The 17,752-nt window shown below is 43.4% G+C and overlaps 1 protein-coding gene across 2 annotated transcripts in view; it reads right to left on the bottom strand.

Annotated features, from left to right (window-relative positions):
* The window catches only part of wscd2 (WSC domain containing 2), a 561,402-nt gene that overhangs the window by 421,285 nt on the left and 122,365 nt on the right, over positions 1–17,752 (bottom strand). The window lies entirely within an intron of this gene.

Here is a 17,752-nt window from a genome sequence, read left to right on the forward strand (position 1 = left end):
GGGTGGACAAAGTTAAAAATCACACACCAGGTTATAGTACAACAGGTTTATTTGGAAGTACAAGCTTTCAGAGCACTGCTCCTTCGTCAGGGAGCTAGTAGCTGGTAGCCACCAGACAAAGGAGCAGACCTCTGAAAGCTTGTACTTTCAAATTAACCTGTTGGACTATAACACAATGTTGTGTGCCTTTTAACTTAGAAGGTGGTGGAAATGGTGTCACAAATATTTTTTAGGACAGTGGCTGATAGATTCATGTGAAATCATGGAAGATAGAAATGTGGAATTCAAAATCCAAACAAATCAGCTATGACCTTAGTGAATGTTACAGCAGGCTCTCAAGGATGAATAGTTTACTTCTGCTCTTGTTTCTAATGTTTGTATGTTGCATCTTTCCAGAATTTGACTTCCATTGGGGCTTAACCACCATACAAATACAGTTTGTATGGTGGTTAAGCAATCTTCACTATGAAGATGTGAGCAATCTAAGAACCACTTTCAAAAGATGCATAGCATGACAATCCATTCACCGCAAGCCAATTGTCAACACTCCACCCCTTAGCATTTTAGTGTGGTCCACTGCTAAATATGTGCATCTTGGCATAGTAAGTAAATCTGAGCATCATCTGACCCGCTTCCCCACCCCCCTCCCCCCACCCCCTGATTTCCAATCCCCGAAATTCCGAGTGCAGTGATTTTATACTCAAATGATCTTTGCTGACGTGGACTATTTCTCCTTTTTTCAAGGCTGGCATTTGGCCCTAATGCCATTGAACTGCTTGACTCTTTAAGCTATTTCAGAGGGCTGTTAAGAGTCAACCAGATTGCTTTGGGTCTGGAGTCACATGAAGGCCAGGCCAGGTAAGGATAGCAGATTCCCTTCCCTGAAGGACATTAGTGAAGCAGATTTTGTTTTCACACGGTTACATGGTCACCAAATATTCCAGCTTTTATTGAATTGAAATTCTCCAATCTTCTACAGTGGGATCAAACCTATTGAAAATTTGCCTGGTGTTCTGGATTAATAGTTCAATAGTATTTCTACAATACCACCACTTCCCCATCATCTTACTGAACAGGAGAGTAGGTTCAAACAGTCAAATGACTTACTTCTAATCCCATGTTCCTCTGATTATCAGAGCATTAATTGGCACAATGAACTGAAATGTGACACACGGAACCACAATATATTTTGATCATTACCTATTTTAGCGAGATCGGAAATGTTCCCAGATTAAAGCACATTGTTGATACAATACCACCAAATGTGAAATTAAATGCCACCAGTCTATTTCCTGTGGATATGTCCAATCACTGAATTTATCTCAATGATGATTAATAGTGTGCTGCAGAGAACAGCAGCAACAATATTCACAAATACAAAAGATGACTAATGGTTTATTTTTTAAAAGGTGCTCCACAGTCTCAAGTGTTAAAATGGATGAAATGTACCAGTAAAGTCACTACAACTGCACTCTCCAATTAGCTGAGGGTTATTTGCACCTCAGAAAAGGGGTGAGGCTGAGAAGATAGCACCTTCATGGTAACTTCAGCCAGTGTAAGAATTGAGCCTACACTGTTGGGGTTAGAAACCAGCTGTCCAGCTAACTGAGCAAGCTAGCCTCTTTAGGTAAGGTACATATTGAACACCACTACAAACTCAAGCAACACAGTAAAACACAAACACAGTTAATGCTGTAGAGACTCAGGTCTGGCAAGGTCCATGGAGTGAGGTAGAGTTAACAGTTCCAGTTTGGTATGGCTTCTTCAGAAGACAATTCATTACCATAAACTACTTTTACATCAGAAGGAACTTGATGATGCAAAGTTGTAGATAATACTGTATGAAAGATACTGTAAAGATACTCTAAGAAAAGAGTTGCATGTCTAATATCATATTAAAAAAAAGGCCTCTTCTGGAGTATTGTGTCTAGGATATTATTAAACTGGAGAGGGTTCAGAAAATATTTATCAGGATGTTGTCGGGAATGGAGTGTTTGAGTTATAAAGAGAGGCTGGACAGGTTGGGACATTTTTCGCTGGAGTATCGGAGGTGAATGGCAGGTGTCTTTTAAAGTTTGTGAGAAGATTTGTAGCTCGGGTGCTCGTTGCTGTGGTTCTGTTCGCCGAGCTGGAAGTTTTTGTTGCAAACGTTTCGTCCTCTGTCTAGGTGACATCCTCAGTGCTTAGGAGCCTCCTGTGAAGCGCTTCTGTGGTGTTTCCTCCGGCATTTATAGTGGCCTGTCCCTGCCGCTTCCGGTTGTCAGTTTCAGCTGTCCGCTGTAGTGGTTGGTATATTGGGTCCAGGTCGATGTGTTTGTTGATGGAGTTTGTGTCTTTTCCTTTGGGTGGAGGATTTCAAGACCAAGGGACAAATCTTTAAGGTGAGGGGAGAAAGATTTAAAAAAGGCACGAGGGTTAATTTTTTTAAAACAGAGAGTGGTTCGTGTGTGGAAGTACAGTTACACAGTGGCTCAGTGGTTAGCACTGCTGACTAACAGTACCAGGACCTGGGTTCGATTCCACCCTTGGGTGACAGTCTGTCTGGAGTTTGCACATTCGCCCTGTGAATGCATGGGTTTTCTCTGGGTGCTTCAGTTTCCTCCCACAGTCCAAAGATGTGCAGTTTAGGTGAATTGGCCATGCTAAATTTCCCGTAGTGTTCAGGGATGTGTAGGTTAGATGCATTGGTCAGGGGAAATGTAGATTAAGGTCACAAAGGATCCTTCCACATCTGTCAGAGATTTACCTGTACTTCCACACATGTCTTCTACTGTGTCCGTTGCTCCCAATGCATTATCCTCTACAGTGGGGACACAGGGCGCTAACTTGCGGAATGTTTCAGAGAACATCTTTGGGGCACATGCATCTATCAACCACACTGCCCCATGCCGAACACTTCAACTCTCCCTCCTACTCCAAGGGCATGCAAGTCCTGAACCTCCTCCACCTCCAGATTCTAGCCACCCGATGTCTGGAGGAAGAATGCCTCATCTCTGGCCTTGGGACGCTACAACCACACAGGATCAATGTGGATTTCACCAGTTTCCCTCATTTCCCCTTCCCCCCACCTTATCCCAGACCCAACCTTCCAACTTGGCAATGTCCTACCTGTCCATCTTCCTTCCCACCTATCCGCTCAACCCTCCTCTCCAACCTATCACCATCACCACCCCAAGTCCATCGACCTATCGCATTCCCAGCTACCTTCCCCCCAGCCCACCCCCTCCCATTTATCTTTCAGCCTGCCATGTGCCTCCCCCACATTCCTGATGAAGAGCTTATGCCCAAAACGCCGATTCTCCTGCTCCTCAGATGCTGCCTGACATGCTGTGCTTTTCCAGCACCACACCTTTTGACTCTGATCTCCAGCATCTGCAGTCCTCACTTTCTCCTAGTAGGGGAATGGGTCTGTGTGGGATACTCTTCAGAGGATCAATGTGGACTTGTGGGGCTAAATGGCCTGTTGCATTTCTATTCAAGTTATAGTGTTTAAAAGACATGTGGATAAGTACATAAACAGGAAAGGTTTGTTGGGATACGGAGACAGTGAGGTCTGCAGATGCTGGAGATCAGAGTTGAGAATGTGTTGCTGGAAAAGCACAGCAGGTCAGGAATCCTGATGAAGGGCTTTGGCCCAAAACATCGATTTTCCTGCTCCTCAGATGCTGCCTAACCTGCTGTGCTTTTCCAGCAACACACTCTCAACTTGGAGGGAAATGGGCCATGATTGGACAGGTGGAACTGGTTTAGTTTGGGATTATGGTCAGCATGGACTGGTTGGACCGAAGGGTCTGCTTCCGTGCTGTCTGACTTGATGACTCTCTGAATAAAAAGTTCTTTGCAAGGCTGCAGGACATCGCAACATACTGCACAATGAACCAAGCACTTTCTGACGTGTGGTCACTGTTCTAATTTAAGAAACACAGCAGCCAATTTCCTCCCATGTTTTCTTAGTGTAACTCAGAAATTACAAAGAGAATGTTGTGCTGAGGAGTAAATACTCCTGATAAGTTGCTGCTGGTCGATTTGCTGAACAAGTGTGCTGAGCAATTCAGGAAGTACTCTCATGAAATGATGTTTTCTGTGAAGCGAAAGGGAAATATTACACTGAACTGCAGATGCTGGCAATCTGAAACAATCAGAACCCTTTGAGGGTCACTGGATTTGAAATATTAACTTTGCTTTCTCTCGACAGATGTTGCCAGACCTGCTGTGTTTATCCAGCACTATCTGTTTTCGTTACTTTTTAAAATATTCTTTCAGAGGATTGGGCATCACTGGCAAGGCCAGTAATAATTGCCCAGGGGGCAGTTCAGAGTGAACCACATTGTTGTGGATATGGAGTCAAATGCAGGCCAGACTAGGTAAGGATGTCCTTCCCTGAAGGACATTAGTGAACTAGCTGGGCTTTTCCAATAATTGGCAATGGCTCCATGGTCATCATCAGACTCTTAGCTCCAGATTATTATTGAATTCAAACTCCACGATCTGCTATAATGAGATTTGATCCCCTGGGTCCTCACAACATTACCTGCATCTCTGGATTAACCAGGACTACTACCACTTGAGCATCACCTCCCCTGTTACGGAAATATTACACTCTGACACGATTGCTTATTCTCTATTGTCAACGATCCATTTTATCATCGTCAATCAATTGTCAATGTCTCATCAAGATAAAAAGTAAAAGAGCCTGTAAAAACCTTAGTGAGCTGCTCAGCCTTTTCGTGGCAGCCAACAAAAGTAATGTTGTTGTTGTAGTACAGACAAACAAATACAGTGGAAGGAAGTTCTGAATGGGAGTATAGTTGGGTTGGTGGGGAGCATCTGACGTCTGATCAGTGAGATTATTACCAGTTCCTACATTGTTGGTAAGTGAGGGATCAATTCTGGTGAGACGGTGGTGGGCTGGATCAATACAAGCCATGCAACCAAATCACTCTGCTCCCTTAAGTATGTCATTATGCATCTGGCACACTGCCATTTGACAAATAGAATGCACATCAAGTCATAGAGTAGTACAGCATGGAAACAGACCCTTCAGTCCAACTTGTCCATGCTGACCAGATATCCTAACCTAATCTAGTCCCATTTTCCAGCACTTGGGTCGCCCTTCCTATTCATACACTCATCCAGTAACTTTTTAAATGCGGTAATTGTACCAGCCTTCACCACACCCTCTGGCAGCTCTTTTCATACACGCACCACCCTCTGTGTGAAGAACTTGCCCTTCAGGTCCCTTTTAAATCTTTCCCCTCTCACCTTAAACCTATGCCCTCTAGTTTTGGACTCCCCTATGCTCGAGAAAAGACCTTGGCTGTTCACCCTATGCACCCCCCTCATGATTTTATAATCCTCTGTAAGGTCACCCCTCAGCGTCCGACGCTCGAGGGAAAACAGTCCTAGCGTATTCAGCCTCTCTCTCTATAGCTCAAAGAAAGCACTATATTGATGGAGACGTCACCCCCTGGGTGAGGCATTAACCCAAGAGCTCAACTGCTCTTACAGGAGGATGCAAATGATTTAATGGTACTATTTCAAGAAAGAGCAGGGCAAATCTCCCAGTGACCTGACCATGTATCTGTGCTTCACCCTCCCGATAACAACTATCAAATCATTATCTCATTGCTGCCTGTGGGACCTTGCTGCGTTCAATTTATTTGTCACATTTCTTGCATTCTAACAATACTTACACTTCAGAAGTATTTAACTGGCTTTGTGATGTTCCAAGGTTGTGTTAGTACAAAACAAGTCTGTCCCATTTTTCTGAATGCTTTATTTATCAATTGGATAGAAGCAAAGGCCCAACAAATTGAAAGCTGGTGCTTGTTAAAATGACTTCTTCAGGCGCTTCCTACTGCAGCAAGTGGCAGCTTTGAACATCTGCACAAAAGGGAGCTACAGCACAAAGAGGCCACAACCTCACTAGGCCGCAAATACTGCGCACTCGAGAGTGAAGTCCTGTATGAATGTTGTCGCACTGAGATGTCACAGCAGACAGCTCTACGAACTAACTTAAAAAAGGAAAGACTCACTGATGCTACAAACCTGAAATAAAAACAGTTAATACTGGAAATTCTCAGCTGGTCGAAGAGCATCTGTGGAGAGAAAACACAGAGTTAATTCTTCAGGCTGCGACCGTTATGAGAACTGGCAGAGGTTCAAAATGGAACAGTCTTTAAATAAACGCAGAGGTGTGGAAAGTAGAGATGGTCTTTCCTCACCTCCCCTGCTTTGTCCATCTCCATACTTGTTTTGAAAGTGCTCCAGTTCACACATCTCCAGCTGAAAGGTCATTGATGTCCGATGTTGGACAGGGTTTTGAGGTGGTGCGGTCGCTAGAATCGGAGGCACACACGCGAGCAAGCTGTAACGAGCTGACACCAACAAGCATTCCAGCTCCCCAGCTCCATCGATTAAAGGGTTAACAGCCAAAGGTGTACCTATTTAGCTTACATCAGTGGTGATGTGAGAGTTTACATGTCAGCAGACTCTGGGGAGAGATGTACAGCCTCACACTGAGCTTAAGAGTGTAAATAGCAAAACGTGAAGTAAAACAAAAGTTTTACCAGCAGCTTAGTGAGGAGAATACACCAGGGAATTATTGAGTCAGTGAAGAAGGTTAACTGAGATTACAAAGAGATCTTGATCAATTGGGCCAATGGGCTGAAAAGTGGCTGATGATGTTTCACTGTCAGAAATGCCAGATATTGCATTATGGGAAAACAAACAAGGGCAGGACTTTAACAATTAAAGTTAGGGCTTTGGGCAGTTTTGTAGAACAGGGAGACCTGAAGGTTCAGCTGCATAATTTTTTGAAGTTTACGTCACATATAGATAGGGAATCTAAGGAAGCATTTAGTACACTTGCCTTCACTGCTCAGACATTGAGAATAAGAATTGGGACCTTTATGTTGAGGTGGTGCAAGATATTGGTGAGGCCCTTTCTGGAGAACTGTGTCCTGAAGCTGGACTGGGTTCAGAAGAGATGAGTTAGAAGGAGAAGTTGGATAGGCTGGGACCTTTGTTCACTGGAGCTTAGGAGGTTGAGGGGTGACATTATCGAGGTTTATATGCGAGGAATAGGTAAGGTGAATGGTAGGTACCTTTTCCTTAGGGTGGGGGAGTTCAAGACTGAGAGGCATATTTTTAAGGTGAGAGGAGAAAGATTTTAAGAAAAAACATGAGGGCCTTTTTTTTTAACGCAGTGAGTGATTACGCAGACAGTGTAGAATGATCTTCCAGGGATGAAGGTACAGTTACAATATTTAAAAGACATTTGGATAAGTGCATGAATAAGAAATGTTTGGAGGGATATGGGCCAAGTGCAGGCAGGTGGGGCTGGTTTAGTTTGGGATTATGGTCGGCATCCAAGGTCTTCTCTTAGTTTTTAAAAGAGCTATGTAGTTACCAATAATAAGCAGAGCTTCCTCCTTCACCACACAGAGGGCTAAAACTCAGGCCTTGCCCAACAATAGTACTCTGTTGCTTTCCAGCACATCCTGGTTAAGGTGACTCTCAGATGCAGCACGAATGAGTACTCAACTCTCCAAGATGCTTTTGACTCCAAAAACTCTGTTACATGTTGTTGTATAAGGTAATATTCTGAAGGGTCTGTTTCCATGCTGTAGGATTCTATGACTATGAGCCACCCCAAACATTTGTTTAATTCATTCTTATAGCAATACCTTGATCAATCAGAACCAACTTGCCAACAAATCAGCACATTATCTCACAAAGTATATTGTTGTTCCCTTGGAAGTTTGGCATTCTTGCATCTGTCTTGATGAGTGCAAGGTTCAAAACCTCAAAAGCAGGTCCCCTTTCTCAGCAATAGCTTGTATAGACTTTAACCTGTCCTTTTATCTATGAGGAAGGGAGTGAAGGGAATGAGGAAAAAAACAGCTGACCTAGGGAGAAACAGGCTTTTTAGGCTTTTCACAAACATAAACAATTCACTCACCCAGAGTCCCTTTGTTCTCCCCACCCAACTGCAACATGGCATCACATTAGATGGAGCCTAATACATACTCCAACATTAATCCTTTTAGAACCATTACTTTACACAACACTCAGTTTGCAAAATGGAGTCATACATACATTATGATCAACATCTCTTCACCCACTCCCACGCTATACTCACTCCTTGTTCCAGAATCATCACTTGATCGTTTGCAGGGCCACCAGTGATAATCAGAAACTTCCCTTAGTTCACTATCGGCAATTTTCTGCTTGAATTGTTCAATGTTATTGAGGGCTTATTAAGCAAGTGCCTTTGATGATTGAATAAGGAGCACTTTTGGAGCATTTGGTCATCTTTCCATCTGACCCTCTCGTATAGTACTGGTATTGTTTAACTTTAAAACCATCAATAGCTTTCTCCAGCACTGCACTGGCATCGTTTTGGAAGGAGTTTGAATTCTGTTTTACCGAAGATAAATTTGAGTTCAGCATTCCCTAAAACACAACAACATGGAAGGCATTTTTCTTTACATATGGGTGAGTATCAAAGTCACATCCCAGGTCTTGTCTTAGTTTTTAAAAGAACTATGTAGTTGCCAATAATAATCAGAGCTTCCTCCTTCACCACACTGAGGCCTAAAACTCAGGCCTTACCCAACAATAGTACTCTGTTGCTTTCCAGCATATCCTGGTTAAGATGACTCTCAGAGCCAGCACCAATGAGTACTCAACTCTCCAAGATGCTGCTGACTCCCAAAACTACAACATGTTGTTGTAGAAGGTAATGTTCTGAATGGGTTAATGTTCAAGTTGCATTAGCTCCACCCATTCCAATGATGTGAGGGGAGACAAGGCATTTTGCTATGGCTTTTGGAGGGAACAGATGTATCTGTACCAGATCCCTAAGGTCCTCCTCATAATGCAGACCAAAATTCAGGGAGGCAATGGCCTAGTGGTATTATTACTAGACTATTAACCTGGAGACACTGGTAATGTTCTGGGGACCAGCTTCAAATCCTGCCACAGCAGGTAATGGAATTTGAATTCAATAAAAAGAACTTGGCTTCCAATGATGACCACAAAACTGATTGTTGTGAAACACCCATCTAGTTCACTAGTATCCTTTAAGGAAAGAAACAACCATCCTTACCTGGTCTAGCCTCTGTATGACTCCCTCACCAATGTGGTTGACATTTAACTGTCCTCTAGGCAGGAAATACTGGCCTGGTCAATAACATCCATTTTCCATGGATGATTTTTTTTTAAAAAAGCAATATTTATTACTATTACACAGGAAGCCTTTTTATTAACTAAGAATAGTGCCTTTTCTGTAGATACCCTACAGTGGTGTAGCCTCAACCATGAGATAGGCCCAAGACAAAGCAAAGATAAAGTAAAATTTGTGGCAGAGGATTACCTCAATCAATCCCTACTCCATGCCACAGATTGATAAGGGGCAAGATACCAGGAGATACCAACAGAAGCAATCCAGGTAAATACCACCAGAGGTTCCATACCAGCCCATCCAATCGCAGATACTCTCTCCCCTGCCCTCGCCGTTCCACCAATCACCAAGTCAGTCCCTTGAAGAGCAGCAAGAGTGCGGGGGTGGGGGTGGACCTGTGATTGGAGGGGTTGGAGCAGCCTGCACAACAGAGTCAGAATCCCAGATTGGATGAGCTGTTCCTCACAGATTCAGGCTGTCCCATGTGTGGAGTTAACATTCCTTGATTTGTCAGCCTTGTGATTGACTTTTCCCTGGTGTTGTGGGGTCAAAGTCACCTACTGCCCCACCCGACCTTCCCTCCCCCACCCGCTGTGTGATTTGACCAGCGCTGGGGAATTGTCAGGATAAGACCCTCTGATGAATTCACACATGGTGGGGGATGGGCAAGTTCAAAAAGAGAAGGCCTCAGAGAGAATTGAAGACAGCATCCCATGTGTCCAGGCAGCTTCAGGGACAGAGTTCAAAGCAGCCCGTTGTTAAGTATTGCTGTCCAATCATATAATCAACAAATTCTGTTACCTTGTTGCACCAAAATCATCAATGCCTTTTTGTCCTGCCCCAAGAACTCAGCAAAACCTCGGGGGACCTTACAGCCTTTAGTCAAGCAATTGAAAGCAATTACACTTTCCAGAGTGAAAGCAACACCTCCCTATATTTAGCAGAATAACACATTTTGCTTTATCTGAGAAGCTTTACTTGTTCTTAAATACACCCACTGCCTTACTCTGAGCAAAGCTGTGGGCGATCCCTATTATAATCAATTGAATTGTCCAAATTTACTTCTAATATGCACAGCTTCAACACAATAAAGCTACCTTGGTTTTACAATGGGTTGTGTGGTGTTAGATTCAGAAGTCAGGGTAATTTTATCAGAAAAATATATCTCCTCTGTTTGCTTCATATTTTTCATGTGATACAAATGATGCCTGAAGCCTAAGGTTATTTATTTTTTAGCAAGTGTCTCCTTTGCAGCTACTGATCTACTTCTCGATTTTCTTTTTTTTTCTTCAAAGGAGTAGTCCACAGCATGTTGCAAGATCAGCTTTATGTCAGGATGCCTTTGAAGAATAATCTCACGTTGAATACCTAGCCGTTGTCGGCACATGAACACAGTGATCCATCAAGACACTCACTGCCATTTCTTCCATTAGCCTCCTCAGAGCTGTGGAGATTTTCATGTGCAATGTGAAAGTTAAAAGGAAAAAAAAACCTTTTCAGCAGAAAAACAATGAAGTTGCAATATGCTGTGCAGGGTTTAGCTGTCAATCCTGAAACCTATAGAGATTATGTAGCCCTTCCTAATAATACGGTGCATATAACCACATATGGCATGGCGGTTCAGTGGTTAGCACTGCTGCCTCATAGCACCAGGGACCTGGGTTCGTTTCCAGCCTCGAGCAACTGTCTGTGTGGAGTTTGCATGTTCTCCCTGTGTCTGCGTGAGTTTCCTCCACGTGCTCTGGTTTCCTCCTGCAATCCAAAGATGTGCAGGATAGGTGAATTGGCCATGCCATGCATAGTGTAGGTTATTAGTCAGGGGTAAATATAGTGTTCAGAGGGCCGGTGTGGACTTGTTGGGCCGAAGGGCCTGTTTCCACTCTGTAGGAATTCTAATTCTAATTCTAAATATCTTGAATCAGTCAGTGTGTTGAAATCGGGTGACAGTCCGTGTGGGGTTTGCACGTTCTCCCCATGTCTGTATGGATTTCCGATGTCCTCCGGGTGCTCTGGTTTCCTCCCACAGTCCAAGGATGTGCAAGTGAGGTAGATTGACCATGCTGAATTGCCTGTAGTGTCAAGGGATTAGCCATGGAGAATGGCAGGATTACAGCGATAGCGTAGGGCGTTAGGACTGGGTGCATTGCCCTTCAGAGGGGTTGGTGTGAACTCAATGGGTCAAATAGCCTGCTTCCGCTCTGTAGGGATTGTATATGCAGTAACGTTGCAATGCCTTTTTCGGATATAAAATACAGGGAAGATTTTCCTTCTAAGTAAAAGGTTAATTAGCTGTTAACCAATAAGAACACCAGACAGAGCAAGTCAACAATTGGACTCAGCTAGGTTGAGCAGATGAATTGTCAGGCCGACCCAAACCAGGTTCTGCAATGCCACAATAGTCACTACCCTCTGCTATTTGAGAGTTCTTACTGTCTATGGCCGTGCTCGTGTGAAAACACTCAATCTCAAAAGCTATAGCATCCTCAGGCCTGGTTAGTACTTGGATGGGATACTGTCTGGGTATACCAGGTGTGGTAGGGGGCCCTCTGTTGGTGCAGTGATAGTGTCCCTCCCCTTGGATTTGGAGACCTGGATTCTGTAGAGATGTGTAATACATCTGATTAGAATTGATTAGGAAACGTATGTTAAATAATTTTTAAAAACACAGCCAACAGGAAGAAGATTCTTTACCAAAGAGAATGTGGAACTAACTACCTCAGGGGAGTGATTGGTACATTTAAGTGATCAACGCAAAAGGGTTAAAGATTCAGAATTAAGAGTCACTGGACTCAAGACGTTATTTCTGTTTCTTTCTCCACAAATGCTGCCAGACCTGCTGAGCTTCTCCAGCACTTTTCGTTTTTGTTTCACATCTTCAGCATCCACAGTGTTTTACCGTCATTTGAAGGTGTTGTTGCTGGGTAAAACAGCCAGTTCCTCTACTGGAGATGCTGGGGAATACTAATGTATTCATGTTTATTCAATCATTTCCATCGACATTAAGCTGAAACAGCTGAAGATTAGTTCTTGTTTGTCATCTGGAACTTGAACACAGTGAGCAGTTGGGTCTATCCCAGCCACTGACTGATCCTTCCCATCCGCCCATTCTGAGTTAGTCTCTGACAGTCAGTACAGTAAGGGCAGAATCTCAAAGCTCTTGTTTCTTAATACACTCATACCTTCAATCCACATGTTCGTGCCATTTAACGGTGGCATGCCCAGAGTTGGAGGGATAAAATAAAATAATTAAATTAAAATAGATTAAATAAAATAATAATATTAAAAAGTAATAAAGTGAAAATTAAAAGTAGAAATATATAAAACAGGCTACAACCTCAGGTGACTGTCTGTGTAGAGTTTGCATGTTCTCCTCATGTCTTTGTGAGTTTCCTCCCACAGTCCCCAGACTGTGCAGGCTAGGTAGATTGGTGATGCTAAATTGCCCATAGTGTCCAGGGATACGTAGGCTAGGTGGGTTAGCTGTGGGAAATGCAGGTTTACAGGGACAGGGAAGAGGGGGGGGTGGGTCTGGGTGGGATGCTCTTCAGAGAGTTTGTGTGGACTCAATGGGCCAAATGGCCTGCTTCCATAGTGTAGGGATTCTATGATCTATGGATTTTGCTAGAGAAACACAGCAAATCAGTGAAGAATAAACTCATCTTCTGACATAAAAACTCTATTTTCAATGGGTCACCCCAATGTGAGATGAAATGGAAATCAGAAGAAACACAGGCATTTATCCTCTGAACACTTAAACATATTAGTCTTGCATGGGATGTTGGTATCACTGGCAGGATCTGTCTTTATTGGCCAGGTTGGTGACCCTGACCCATCAGCATTAACTATTCTAACAACAGAAGGGGAGTCAATGGCCCAGTGGTATTATTGCTAGATTATTAGTGTAGAGACCCTGGCTTTGAATCCCACCACAGTGATGGTGAAATTTAAACTCAATAAAAATTTTGCCAATTGTTGAGGAAAACCCATCTCAAACACTAATAGTTCCTTAGAGAACGAAATCTGCCACCCTTACCTGGCCTGGCCTATAGATTGTGCAATTACAGATGGACAATAGATGTTGGCCTAGCCAGCAACACCCACATCCCAGGAATGAATGGCAAAAAAAGAACAGATATAAGAGAAATGCTCAACGTGATGACTGCCTAAGAAGGATTTCACCTTCAAAACACATCTGTGTCAACATTAAAAGAAAGAACATAAATAGGTCAATGACCTGAGGAACTAACATTGTGTTTTTCTCTCTCTCTCTCTCTCCGAATGCTGCCAGACCTGTTGGGATTTTTGCAGTATCTTCTGTCTAGGTTTCAGATTTCCTGCATACCTCAGTGTCTTGCTTTGGATGTGTTTGTGTCCACCTTCGCCGTTAGGTGATGTACAGCATGCATACGCGTTAAAAATAAATCACAACAACAAGTCACAGGATTTCTGTAACTGCAGGCAAGGGCTCAGTTAGAATATTCCCAGTGTTCTCAGTTGCAATAAGGGAGTGTTAGGATTGAATATTTGGGATTACATTAAAACTTTCATTTCATTTCTTTTTAAATCGTGCCAAATAGTAAACCTTGCCAACCTTATGGCACTGGTAGATCATTAGGACACTCTCTGACATATTTGTTTAAATGATCGTTTACTACAAGCATAGAAGATGTTCTTGCTTGTACCCTTAATCAAGATTTTTAACAGTTGATTTAATGCTTTACGGTCATTGGCACCCAAATAGATGACTAGAAAAGAGTAAGTTAGAAATCAACCTGTGTCAGTTTTCTTAAACTCTTAGTGAACAAATGCAGGCACATGAATATGCACAAAGCTTTGTCAACTGTATCATCGCTAATTCTAGCACGATTAAGATTCAACCAAAGGCAAGGCAGTTGTTGGTGAATGTTCATCAGACTGCACAGACACAGATGGCTCTAGATCACCAGTCTTGCGCTGGGAATATATAATCTGTCCCATAAGGGACCTGCTCATTCCACAAGCAGCAGCCAAAGGTGGGCTTCCTGAATATACCGGTCTAAGAAACATTGCAAAGAAAACTGACACAAAGCACCTTCCCGTTTCAGGAAAACCGTAATCTCAAGCCCAGGGTTTCCATCCATAACCAAAACCTGTCAACAGGAGACATGTTCTTAAGGGTCTAACACACACTCCACCAGAAGGGGGTCTGTGGCACCTCAGTAGGTGTCTGTGGCCACCTAGTAATGGGGAAGTTAGAAATTAACCTGTGTCAGTTTTCTTAAACTCTTAATGACCTAATACAGGCAAATGAATATGTGTGAAGCTTGTTGTCTGTAACACCACTAATTCTAATAGAATCAAGGCAGTTGTTTGTGAATATTCATCAGACCACACAAGATTAATGGTAGTGTACCTACTGTGGGCCAGGAGCTCCCAGGTTCAAGACCCACCTCAGGACTGAACGGTCATGGCAGACACATCACAAAGCGGACAGCAAGTTGACTATCAATCTGTAAACCCTTCTGTTTGCGGCAGACATTAAGAGTGGGAGAGTTTCCTGGTCAGCCAGAACAGAGATCTGCAACGTGATGGTCTCTCCAAGCGGAATGCTTCCACATGCAGGTCCTTGACATGAGCAAGTGTCAACATCATTTTAGGACACACTCTGTGTTCTGTATTGATGGTAAGAACCTTGCAAGAATTGCCAAAGTGCACCCTTCAGCAGACTTTGAACAGCAGACTGGGAAGAAAGATAAACCTGCTTACCAAACTGAAAGTAAGGTCTGCAGATGGTGGAAATCAGTCACCGAACTGAAAGTCAATGGAGCAATAGTCCTGCCTACTCTACTCCACGCATGTAGGACTTAGGGAGCAGGACTAAACTTCACATGCCAAGCATCCACAGTCACACCTGAGATGAGCCAGTCATGTGACGACTTACTCACCAAAGCAAAGCTTTGATGGAGACCTTGACTCTGGAATCTGCTCTCATAGTGATCACAGGAAGTGCAGCAAGGGCACGCTGAAGGATTCACTACAGGATTCCAATATTTGCACCGAGTCCAGGGAGAAGCTCAACCAGGATTGCTGCACCTAGTGTAACCAAACACAAAGCAGGGCAGCCTCCTTCAAATACAAGCACCTATCGGATGCAGAAAGAAAACACAAGCAGAAGAAATCCTGTGCCAACAACCTGTCCAAAATCCAATGGTCTGCGGTGTCCTATCTTATTGCAGCAGAGCTCTCCAAGTGCAGATCAGTCTTAGTGATTACTGATATACCCGTCATCCCAAACACACAAGGTGATTGACATGATCATCTCCATCTTGTAAAAAAAATGAATTTCTAAGTCAAACGATTTTGGGCCCATTACTATTTTGAAACTGCAGGAGCATTCTGTCAAGCAAGGATCATAGTCAGTCTACCTGTTGCAGTCTTTTGTTTCTGTGCAATTATCACATTTGTAAATAAATTAGAGGACTATCTTTAGCCTGAAGACAACGGCCCACATTTTCAGTACTAAATGCCTAGCTCCTCTGATACAGCATCCAGAAGTAATGAGGCATCAATTAGTGTACTCATGCTACATGTAAGATTGAAAGTATCAATTCATAGATGACTGGGCTGTCCATGGGACTGTGCCTGTGAACATCAGTTAAAACTGCTAGCTGAGTGCCTGAACTGGAACACTAACATCTACTGCTTAGATGTGTAACGAATCCATCAAAAAGAAATATGACTGCAGACTCTAAAGATCCATTTCGCTACTGTGAATGCTTCAAAGTGAGCATATTTTCAGAAAGAGTGCCTGATTGTAAGAATTGCTTTCTTTCATAAACCACAAAAAAATGAATAATTTAGAGGATAGGAACAATTTGCAAGTCTGAATTCAGTCAGGAGCACAACATAGACAAAGTTGCTTATTTGCAGCATTTTCTTCGTTGCAAAGTGCTACTTGCAATTGGTAAAAGTTAGTGGGTGAGACCATATGAGGTGGGACAAGCACATGCAACAAAAGGGCAATCTCTTGTTTTCCAGCAAAAGAGTTGTATACTTCTGCCAGAAGATTCCGATCAGGGCTCCTCCAGAAACGTGGAGCCGTACTTCCATTCCGACATGCACCTGTCAGGCGAAAGGTAAAATACAAGCCCACTCCACCCAACCTCGCTGTCAGCTGTCAGCTGCTGTTGTCGCAAAGTTACTCATTCACAATGACAGACAGCTGCTGTCAAACAGTAAGGATATCACACAAGTGTGAGTTATGGTGTCATGGTGAGGGTTCCAGGTGGTCAGATACCAGCTAGTATGATGCCAAGTGAGTAGAGTGCCAAGTGGGTAGTGTACCAAGTGTGTAGAGTGCCAAGCTGTTAGAGTACCAGGTGGGTAGAGTGCTAAGCAGGTAGAGTGCCAAGTAGGTAGAGTACTAAGCAGGTAGAGTACCATGTGGGTAGAGTGCCAAGTAGGTAGAGTGCCAAGCGGGTAGAGTACCAAGCAGGTAGAGTGCCATGTGGGTCAGAAAGACTGTAGGGGGGCTAGTGTATAAGGAGATCAGTTTCCAAGTAGGTAGAGTGTTGGGTCCTGAAGGAATGGGGTGGGGTGGGGTGGGGGAGATCGGGTCCTATGGTGGGGCAAGGGAGGGCTTGGGTTACAAGTGGAGGAGGAGGCTCGGGTCATACATTCATAGAGTCACTGAACTGTGCAGAATGGAAACAGACCCTTCAAAATAACTCGTCAATGCTGACTAGATATCCTAAATTAAACTAGTCCTATTTGCCAGCATTTGGCCCATATCCCTCTAAAGTCTTCCTATTCATATACCCATCCAGGTGTCTTTTAAATGTTATAATTGTACAGCCTCCACCACCTCCTCTGGTAGCTTATTCCATAGACGCACTGGCTTCTGCTTGAAAATGTTACCCCCACAGGTTCCTTTTGAACTTTTCTCCTCTCATCTTAAACCCATGCCCTCTAATTGTGGACTCCCCTACCCTGGGGAAAAGACCTTAGCTATTCACCCTATCCACATCCCTCATGATTTTGACCTCTACAAGGTCAAACCTCAGTCTCTGACACTCCAGGGAAAAAAGCCCCAGCCTATTTGTGGGGGAGGGGGGTGGAGTTTGGCTGTAGAGTGGCGAGGGGCGTGCAAGCGGGGGGGGGTCTTGTGGAGGGCCAGAGCTGTCAGGTCGGGTGTTATTAGTATTATTGTTATTAATAATAACTATTAGGCTGCGCATTTCAGATCCTACTGACTTTACAGCATTTTTCTCATCTCACTGATGCTGCTTTTGCAAATTACCACAACTCTGTTCCCCGATCTGCCTGTCAGTCTGATTTTGATTTTGATTTTATTGTCACATCTACTCAAGTACAGGAGTACAGTGAAAAGTCTATAAAGTCACCACACATGGCGCCATCTTAGGTACAAGTACCAAGGTACAGAATCTTAAGAATAAAGTAGGAAAAAAGAACAAGGTTAAAAGTTAAACATTGCAGTAACCATACTGCAGTGTAAAACATACAAAATAAAGTTAGAAGTTACACATTGCAGACTTTTTCCCATAGGGAAAAGAATTAAAGCTGAAA

Source organism: Chiloscyllium plagiosum, chromosome 25 (genome assembly GCF_004010195.1).
Source record: "Chiloscyllium plagiosum isolate BGI_BamShark_2017 chromosome 25, ASM401019v2, whole genome shotgun sequence".
Lineage (NCBI taxonomy): Eukaryota > Metazoa > Chordata > Chondrichthyes > Orectolobiformes > Hemiscylliidae > Chiloscyllium > Chiloscyllium plagiosum.